The sequence below is a fragment of the Mustela lutreola genome, chromosome 6 (genome assembly GCF_030435805.1).
Source record: "Mustela lutreola isolate mMusLut2 chromosome 6, mMusLut2.pri, whole genome shotgun sequence".
Taxonomy (NCBI): Eukaryota; Metazoa; Chordata; class Mammalia; order Carnivora; family Mustelidae; genus Mustela; species Mustela lutreola.
Window position 1 is genome coordinate 94,704,434 of NC_081295.1, and position 10,648 is coordinate 94,715,081.

Genomic DNA, 10,648 nt, shown 5'->3' on the forward strand with positions numbered 1-10,648 from the left:
ATTTTGGAGACATTTTAAATTCCTCTTAATGCTTATTGGATAGGTATTTATCCCAATTATAATTAAAAAATTTTGTGTTGTAGGATACAAAAATACTTATTTGAAGGGATATATGCACCCCAGTGTTTATAACATTATCAACAATAACACAGTTATGGAAAGGGCCCAAAAGTTCATTGACAGATGAATGGATAATGAAGATGCAATGTGTGTGTGCATGTGTGTGTGCATACACACACACACACACACACACACACACACACACACAGAGGAATATTACTCAGTCATCAAAAAGGATGAAAGTTTGCCATTTGCGGTGACATGGATGGAACTAGGGAGTATCATGCTAAGCAAAATAAATCAGTCAGACAAAGACAAATGCCATATGATTTCACTCACTTGTGGAATTTAAGAAACAAAACAGATGAACATGGGGAATAAAAACCAAATAGAGGCAAACCAGGGAACAGACTCTTAACAATGGAGAAAAAAGGGTTACTGTAGGGGAGGTGAGCAGGGAATGGCTTAAATAGGAGGTAGAGATTAAGGAGGGCACTTGTGATAATAAGCACTGGGTGTTGTATGTAAGCGATGAATCACTGAATTCTACACTTGAAACTAATATTTTGCTGTATGCTAACTAACTGGAATTTAAATAAAAACTTGGAGAAAAAACCCTTTTGTGTAGTGACCTTGAACCCCCATTAAAATGGAAAATCTATGAAGGCAGGAATGAACTTTGTCTTTTTACTGTTATATCCTTAGACCTAGTAGATTTCCTAACTTATAGTGGACAAATGGATATTCTTTTCTTTAATTTTTATTCATTTATTTATTTTTTAAAAGATTTTATTTATTTATTTGACAGAGATCACAAGTAGGCAGAGAGGCAGGCAGAGACAGAGGGAAGAAGTCTCCCCACTGAACAGAGAGCCAGATGTGGGGCTTGATCCCAGGACCCTGGGATCATGACCTGAGCCGAAGGCAGAGACTTAACCCACTGAGCCACCTAGGAGCCCCATATTCTTTTCTTTTAAATAGAGAATATTATCCCTTTTGTCATATGAATACAATTATATTGCATCTTCCAAACCACTGGTGTCTTCCTCTTTGAAATTCCAGTGTTTGGAATTCTCCTTGGACACTTAACTCTTTCTGTAACTGCTAGTTATCTTTTCATATAGACTGTAAGGATAACTAACCCTAGAACTTGGGTCTGCTGAAGCTGCAGTCAGAGATTTCATCTTGTGACAAGCCTGAATTTATACATAAGGCATAGTTTGACCTTAGTAGAGAATCTGCAGGCAAATCAAGGAAGTCAATGTTCTTTGTATTATTCTGTACCTCCCCCCACAACCCATTTAAGCATCTTTTCATTATTCTCATTCCAGCATTATTCTTTGGAGAGACACAGAATAGCTTTTAAGTTAAAAAAAAAATCATACACCTCCAAGAAAGATAAATTTGTTCTCTAAGTCCAGGCTTTTAAAAACTAGCTTATCTACAGGTGAGTGGGAGACGAATTAAGGCATGACTTATGATGAGAATATTTAAAAAAATGGAATCACATGGGGGTGCCTGGGTGGCTCAGTTTGTTAAGCAACTGCCTTCAGCTCCGGTCATGATCCTGGAGTCCTGGGATCAAGTCCCACATTGGGCTCCCTACTCCGTGGGGAGCCTGCCTCTCCCCTTTCATGTTCTCTCTCTCTCTCTTTCTCAAAAAAAAAAAAAAAAAAGTAATCATACGGATAGCCAAGATATGGAAGCAACTTAAGAGTCTATCAAGGGATGAATAGATAAAGAAGATGATGTGTGTGTGTGTGTGTGTGTGTGTGTGTATACATCATATATATATATATATATATATATATATATATATATATAAAATGGGATATTATGGAATATTCCTGAATGTGGAATATGGAATAATATGGAATATTATTCAGCCATGAGAAAGAAAGAAATCTTTTTGTGACAACGTGGATGGACCTTGAGGGCATTATGCTAAATGAAATAAGCCAAGCAAAGACAAATACTGATGCTATCACTTAATATGTAGAATCTTGAAAAAAAAAAAATCAAACTCAGAGAAAGAGTAAAAAAGTAGTTGCCAGGGCTGAGCGTTGAGAGAACTAGGAAGAGGTTGGCCAAGGGTACAAACTTTCAGCTATAAGATGAATAAGGCCTGAGGACCTAACTTAAAACATGGTGACTAGGGTTGGTAACACTGTACTAGACAATTGAGATTTTCTAAGAGAATAGAACTTCAGTGGTCTCATAAAACAAACAAACAAACAAACAAACAAAATATGTGAGGTAATGGGAGTATTAATGAACTCAGTGGAGGAAAATCTTTTCACTATGTATATGAAATCACCATGATGTCCACTTTAAATATCTTGGAATTTCTTATGTCAGCTATATCTCAATAAAACTAAATTTTAAAAAAGGAGATCATATAATTGGAAAAGCACAATCACAGTGTTGATAGGATGGGATATTTAAACCAAATTACATTGAAAATCCAGGAAAATTTCTTTTTGGATCCTGGTCTAAAATCATCTTATCTTTTAGAAGGCTTGTCTAAAATGACTGTGTTTATTGACACGTTATTTACATTTTTTTTCCCTCTAAAATAAATAGGATTTCCCAGTTTCATCCATGAAAACTTATTTGAAGCACTGTTAGGTGTGGGTTAAGGGCTTCACTGACCTTGTCAACCAATGTTTAACAAGATTCTCCCAGGAGCTGAGCAGTGTAAACCTTGCACAGGTGCTGAATTTCTCTGCATCCCAGTATTCCCACTGACAAAAAAGGGGGACAAGAACCAAATCTTCCTCACAGCATTGCTGTGGTCTTGCAGGGAACAACGTGTGGGTAAAGCTAAGCACCATCTGAATTACAGGGAGCGAACCCGTTCAGGGCTGGACATTGGATCCTGCGGCTGGTTCATGGCACAGCACAAAGCCTCATTTTCCATGCTGACACACATTTTGGGGCTGTAATCCAGGTCAGGACAAAGTGTTAAATTTTAGGATTTTAAAAAATAATGTGTGAGCTTCTCATTTTCTATTTTAGTGGTCTTTCTCAAGCAATTAGAGGAGGTAATTGAAAAGAGTATGTTTTGATTCAAAAAAAAAAAAGGCCTAAAAAGACAAACAATGAATAAAAGCTTTCGGATTTAATTCTTAATTATTGAAAGATTGATCTGAGATGTTTAAAACTGCAGAGAAAAAAAGCGAGGATATGGTGTTTTAAAGCACAGTCAGCAAATGGTGTTATTCTAGTTTCTGATCAATATAGCGGCCAAGTAGCTGCTGCTGGTTTTTTAATCACCAAAAAGTTAAGCTTCCAAAAATTGCATCTCTTCTCATAATTCAATAAGATGAGATTATTTTTTCCAAAGATATGATTGGTCCTTTCAGCAGAGGGGTGGAGAGAGCAGGAAAGTCTAGAAAATGAATACCTTTCACTTGATAATGTTTAAAAGCAGCTCAAGGGTAGGGTGATAGAGGTTGATTTGGGGAAGAACCAGTAAGAAGGCATCGCAGGATCGGAGCAAACCCAGCTTGAGAAGCCCAGGAGGAGAAACTTCTTTCTGGCAGTCCTTTAAATTGGTGAGTTTTAACCAGGGGATGAAATAACTAAGAAACAACAGATTCTAAGATTTCCTGTTTGGAAAATAGGACTTGGCGTGGAAAGGTCAGTCAGAGGGAATTAAGAGGATGGGCGAGGCCTGATTCATGGGGCACACAGACAATGGGGTCCCCTCCCCTCCCCTTTGTCTCTGTGGCCCTGAGAACCGGGAGCAAGTTAGAGTCCTTCCGTCTGCATCTTTAATCTGAATACCACTGTGTACATTGATGAAGTTAATTGGACTTTCTTTTTCCTGTTGAGTTTAGGCCGAAATCTATCAACTAAAGCTTATCAACTTTATGCTACGAAGACATCTCAGAAACAGGATTTCAGAGCAGGAATAAAGCAAGGCAGGCACTGAGCAGTAGAACAATGAGAAACTGTTACACTGCAGTTTCTGATCACCTGAAGTATCTGGGTTTCTTGCCAAAAACTGTGTGTCTTCTCGCCTGTTTGTTCCTCCCGGTTTTGTTTTGTTTTGTTTTGTTTTAAACCTTGTGGGGTGGGGTTGATTTCTTTTTGAGAAGGAATCAATTGCTTAAAATTCTGCAGGTGCTTCCTGTTGGCCATTATAATTACCGAGGGCAACTTCATTACCATCAGTCCCTGCTCATGTGCTCTGTAGAGATGTATGAGCTCAGGGCTGGAGTTTTTGAATTTGAGAAGCAAAAAGGGCATTTCTGACCCTTTCTTAAATGTTCGCTTATTTTGTCCAAGTGTCTTTTTACACTAAAATTTGAGGGCTGGAGGGGGAAATAAAATGTCCCTAGGGAGGGTGCAGACAAAAGTGTTCCTAATCCGAGGATGGGCAGGTCTGGTGTTCTGTAACGATGCTGGCAGGAATCCTGAGTTCCATCTCTGGAACTCTGGAGGTCAGGTGCCACCTTGATTAGCTGCAGACTTTTGGGCTTTTGGATTGCTTCCTTAGGAAGAGCTCTTGTGTGCACTGGGTCCCTGGGGAGAGGAAGAGAAGAATGGGCACCAGGCCAGAGTCCGGCAATGTTGCCTGGGACTTGAGTTGGAGGGGCCGCTTGTTCTGTGAGTGGAAAGTATTGAGGGCTTGCAGTTCAAATAGTAATTATAAGCCTCATTTCCTCATTTCCCTCCACCTGAAGGGAAGCGAGTGGGTTGGAAAGACTGCGGGGGTAATTAATGTAAAACTCATTATTCAGAAATTCAGGAGAGGAGAGATGGTTGAAATAGGGGTTTCATGACCATGGATACATTAAAGAATTAATAGGAACCATCTGAGATATTATTAAAGCGGGCTTTCCCATGCATGGTTCACAATTCTCCTATTACCTGAGACTTGTCAATTGGTTTCAAGCTGAACCTGCTTAAGAATAAATTGACCCGGTGGTTATTATTCTGAACAGACAACTCTGCCTGCTTTTACATGACTTAGACGTTATTGAGTTGAATTGATTGCCCTCTTGCTGGCTTGGTTCTGTAGAGAAAAATATTCTTCTTTCCTCCCTTTCTGCCTCGCTCCCTCCCTTCCCATGTTTTCTGCCACATTTCTAGTGAAGTGGGTTGAAAAAATTTTGAACTATTTTATTTTCTTCTCTAGCATCATATTTAACCAAGGCAGAAAGACCTGAAGACTGTGTGTATTTTTGTGTGACGGTCAGCCTCTGCCGATCAAAACTTTTCTCTGTGGTTGTGAACGGTTCCCTGTAGAGAAGGCAGGGATCTCATTAGCACCAACTAATAGATAAAACGTTCCCTCTCTGGGAACCTGGATTGGGGGTTTCTGATTCCCCCACATTATTTATCTTATTTCTTGATTGCTTCTTTGCCTGTTGAACAGCTGCAGCTTTCCTTTTAATATATGAAGAGAAAATTACAATATCCTTATATATGACCAAGAATCCAAATCTTTGGGTGATAGGTTTGATCGGAAACCCATTAGTATGGGTATTGTTAGGGCTCGGTGCACAGTGAGCACCTGTAGCTGCTGACACAGAAGGAAGAGATCATTATGAAGAGCACAGCTTGTGCTTATGACTTTACAGAACACTCAGTGAGCAAGAAGAGACATAACTACTGGGGAGAAAATCCCCAGGTTGTCACCCGGGGCTCTGACAGGTGACCAACAGAGGTCTGGATCACAGTCAGGAGCCGGATCTGAGCTGCTGCTGGGCTGTTGGGATTTCAGAGCTCTGAGCAGAGTCCTTTGCAGAAAAATCTTCTAACTCAGCTCCCACGAGGCGCCCTGTTAACAGCAAAGCCCCAGGACAAGTAACTCATGGACTCAGTAGGGACCTGCCGCGTAATCTGTGGTTGTTATGTATTTATACAAATGAACGCGTGGATGAGTATAGAATTTTCATTTATGTTATAAATAATCTGTAGCAAGTCCTTTATTAAAAATACGGACAATAAAGATGAAAAGAACAGCAATGTCACACAATTAGAAAATGGATCTATCCATTTCTAGTAAACGCTATTCATAAAAAGTAAGCAGTATTTATAATAAAGATTGAATCCCTCGACATATATTTTTCTAAATATTTCTTTCTATACTTTTCTTTCTCTTAAAATATTTCATAGCTCTTCAGTAATTAGTTTTTTCCCCAGCTATCTTGTGAACATCCTACCATGTCGATAAAATGTATCAGATCTATTTTTTTTTTTTCAGAGAAGAATTTGACAGGAAAGGAAAGGGGCCATGGCAGGAGACACCTGTGCTCCACTGGGAGGCAGAGTGTGAGGGTGAGGAGGACAGAGTAGAATAAAGAAGCCAAGGAAAACTCACTTCATGGTCTGTAGTAATCTCCTTCCTGCAGCATGATTGACTCATGCTGGCTGGCCACTGGGCTTAAGGAGCAAAGATGTTTGGTTCTGTATTGTTGGCCCCTCACCATAAAACACTAGCCTAATGAGTGACACAAATTTCTGGAGCTGATATTGGGTAATCCTTGAAGACAGCAGTAAAAATGGACAGACACCCACTTGACAAAGGCCTATAGAAGCCATCCATAGGACTTTATAATTTTTCTTTAAGATTTTATTTATTTATTTGACAGAGATCACAAGTAGGCAGAAAGGCAGGCAGAGAGAGAGAGAGGGAAGCAGGCTCCCTGCTGAGCAGGGAACCCGATGTGGGGCTCGATCCCAGGACCCTGAGATCATGACCTGAGCTAAAGGCAGGGGCTTTAACCCACTGAGCCACCCAGGTGCCCCAAGACTATAATTTTTAAAAACCTGTGTTGCCTTGCTTATGTTTTATCAGGCTTAACACTAAGAAAATTAACCCCTAAAATTGGAATATTTCAATTCCCATTGTTCATCTTTCTTTGATATTCTTTTCCTAGTTCCTGGTTGCTTCTTTGTTAACTTTCTGGACATTTCACCACACTCACGCTCTTTCAGAGATACCCATGGATTACACCGTTCCCAGCTCCTTCCTCTGTGCCATTATTGATAAAAGCTGAATTACACCTAATTTCAGCTCCGTTGGCTGCTGCTAGGTATCAAGTAATTAATTTCATAAACTCCCTCATGTTAAAGTTTTCATGGGGCATGACAGACTAAAATATTTTATTCTTAGGTAGTACATATCTAGCAATATGTCTTGGGGTGATAATCCCTTAATGCAAAAAATAGCAAAAGTCTCAGAGACCAGAGGAGGCCAAAAGCAGGTGGGGAGGCTCACTTTGGGCAGAACTCTCCCAAACATTTTGCATAAGTAGTCCTCCTCAGGCCCAGGCCTTTTGCTAACTCCTGCCTGACACCAGAGACAACTCAGCAGATCAAAGGGAAAACTGAGTGCCTAACATCTTTTGAAGATAATTCTAAGACTGAACAAAGTGAACAGGATTTTCCTGACCTCCTTAATACTCATTTATTGTGTTTATTTCCTCTTCAGAGGTGCTTCTTTGCCATTCTGTCTCCCAGAGCTGCTAAATAGCTGTTTTGTGTGTTCAGTTTAGTCATAAGGATTTGGGTCTGGCTATGTCTCTAGTTGCCTTTCAGTTTTTATTGTGGAATCATAAAGGACTTTTTTTTCAGGTGAATTTTAGTAACACAAAATATTTAAAATTTTTATGAGTGATGAGGAGTGAGGATGTTTTCAGATATTTCTGTAATAAGCTATTAGGAGAACAGTCTTAATAGCATAATTCATGGTCAATAAGACCATTAATTAGCAAACGCGAGGGCAGTAGAGTATATTTTATTGCTTAAAGGCTTATGCTGATGTGAATGAGGTGAATAATCACATATAATTTACTCCAAGAGGTTACTCTATATCTTTGCAGAGAATCATAAATTCAGTGGTGATCTTGAGAGGTCATTTATTTATTTATTTATTTTCTCCACCATTAGACACGATGCTTCTCTTGCAACTTTCTTGCACCTTCCCTGAATACTAGAGCCTTAATTTAGTTCTTCCCGTGCTATGCGATATTTCCATAGCATCCCAAAAGCTTCTGTATATCAACTGAAAGCTGACTTTCTCATATGCCATATACTTTTAGGATCTTCAGTCACAAATATGTTATTTTAATTCTTGACTCTTTAATGCAGCTTACTAACGCAGCATTTCTCTGGGTATGCTGTCTCTCCGAGCACTAGTCCCATGAGGTACTGTGACACAAAAGAAAGTTTCTACTTTCTTTTAGAATTCCACAAATTCTACAGAATTTGGTAGGCTCTGAGTAACACTGGACTCTCTTGGAAATGATCTTTCCGTAGCTATCATAGTCTCTGGAGAGACTTTAAACACCACGGTGTTTAAAGAACAGCTAGAACCCAACCAACAGCAAACACACAAAATAAGCAAAAGTATAAAGCGTGCAGATGACTCGGATGTGCAGTTGGCTGAGAACCGTTGGTTTTGATCACAGATGCTCTCCCAGGGACTGGGAGATTCGGCGGTGGGGGTTCTGAGCTCACGGGATGATGGAACGGGAAGCCATGTGGCGTAGGCACTCTTTTCAGCACAGGAGATTAAAACCAGAAAGCATATACCCAAACAGCCTTACCGTATTTATACAGTGAAGTAACTCACTCAGGCCCACTCAGTACTTAAAAAGGAATTCCCTAAGGCAGATCTCTGGACAAGTAGAATCGGGTCTGTGGGCTGCCCTCATTATTTTAAGCAGTACGGTTAGTGTTGTTCTACAGAAACACTTGTGACGGTCCCTTTGCTGCATCCTGCTTTCATCCTACTCCAGAGATGAAACAACACCCCTGCAGGGTAATGAGAATGAACCCATTGCCCGTGATGTTCTGTTTCTATGCATTGGTGCCCCCACCTTTTCCGTTTAGGACTGAAAGTTATTTTACACCTAGGTGGGTAAGCATGAAGAATTAAGTAATTTAAGCATGATGAAGTACTTCTCAAGGAACTTTGAGTGAAGAGAAGAGAGGCTCTTTCTCAAGCAGATACTTAAGGAGCCAGATTGACTTTCCGAAGGATGTGGATGGTGGACAGGGACCTGACAGTCAAGTGGAATTTGAATAAGACTAGGAAGACAGGGAGCAAATGCTTCATGTAGGGGGAACCCCATGTGCAAGGTGTAGAGCTGAAAATGAGCTTGCAGTGTATGAGGAACAGTCCCTGAATAACCAGTAGGTTTAGGATTTTCTACTTCCTGCTTTCTAGGACTTTCTACTTTGTCTCATTCTGCCTCCGGGAACTACCTAAGCTGTACTGTTAAAAAGAATTGGAAACACCTACCTGCAAATGTTTTATTGCCAGACTTGAATACTACAGATTCTGTTCAGTGGATCCAGAAAAGAATAAGCCCACATATGATACATCAAAAGTAGCTTCCCTGCCAAGCATTTTAGACCCCCTAGGACAAGACCCCATTTCACCAAGCCAAGGTAGATCTCACTTCTCACTGTCATGGGCTCTATTTCAGAGAAGCAGATCGCTCCTGTCCGTTTGGTGTGTTGTGTTCAGTTTTACCTCCAGATCCTTGCTTATGTCATTCCCCTACTGAAAACATACTCCGCGGTTCTCACTGCCCATTAAAACTCCCCATCTGGTTAATTTCTCAAATCACATAATTATCTTCTTGCTTTAAAACCAAATATGTCAGAATTCTGTTGTTTTATATTCTTGTATTATTATTTTCTGATCATTAATTGCATCTTTTTTTTCCTGTCCAAAATGATAGTTATGCTCATTAAGTCTAGGTAAGTCTGTGATACATATTTCTTATTCTACCTTATCCTGGGTTAATAGTAGATATTCAATAATTACTTCAGTTGTTACCCAAGCACACATTTATTTGGCATAGGACCCCAGAGGAAATTTGTCATTCAATAGTTGTATACTCATGGATGGGCAAGTTTGGGAAAAGTAGGTGTCCCAGGATGGTACTCCCCATTGCAATGTGTTTCACATCCAATGTCATATCATTTCTACAAGAAGCATGAATGATGGGTAAGAATGATATTACTCACTTTATAGATGAAATGACCGGTGTCCGGAAAGTTGAAATGATCTGCTCCAGATCAGAGGGTAGGTATTACAGCCAGACTCAAACCCTCATCTTATGATTTTGAAGCTGAAGTAGAGGACAGGACCGGTCAGGCAGTGGGAATGGGGAATCTGTGGTGGGGAGAGAATTTTCCAGAAGGAGGCACAATCAAAAGGGAATTAGGAGTTCTAAAGATAAATCTGGACTTGGGGCAACACTTGAGATGGCGGGGGGCAGGTGTAGAGGAAGGGAGATGGGCAGCCAGAGCTTTCTCCTTCTGGCAGCTCCACTTCTTAGAGCTCCCAGGAAGAAGGATTTTGAACGTACAATAAGCACGTGACTGTCCTCAAACTGTGTGTGGAAGGTGACCATGCCTTAGCCACTAGACACTAGGAATGTCATGGGTGGGTTAAGAAGTCCTGTTTAAGCTGTAAGTTGGAAGTTAGGAATAGGTTAAATCTGTGTCTTTTGGAGAAGCTGAATGGCATCCTTATACTTCGGCTTATCAGTGGGTCACCAACTGTGGGGCATAGGACACAAGTTCCACCTGAAGGCTGATGGGTTCTGTCCCAAAT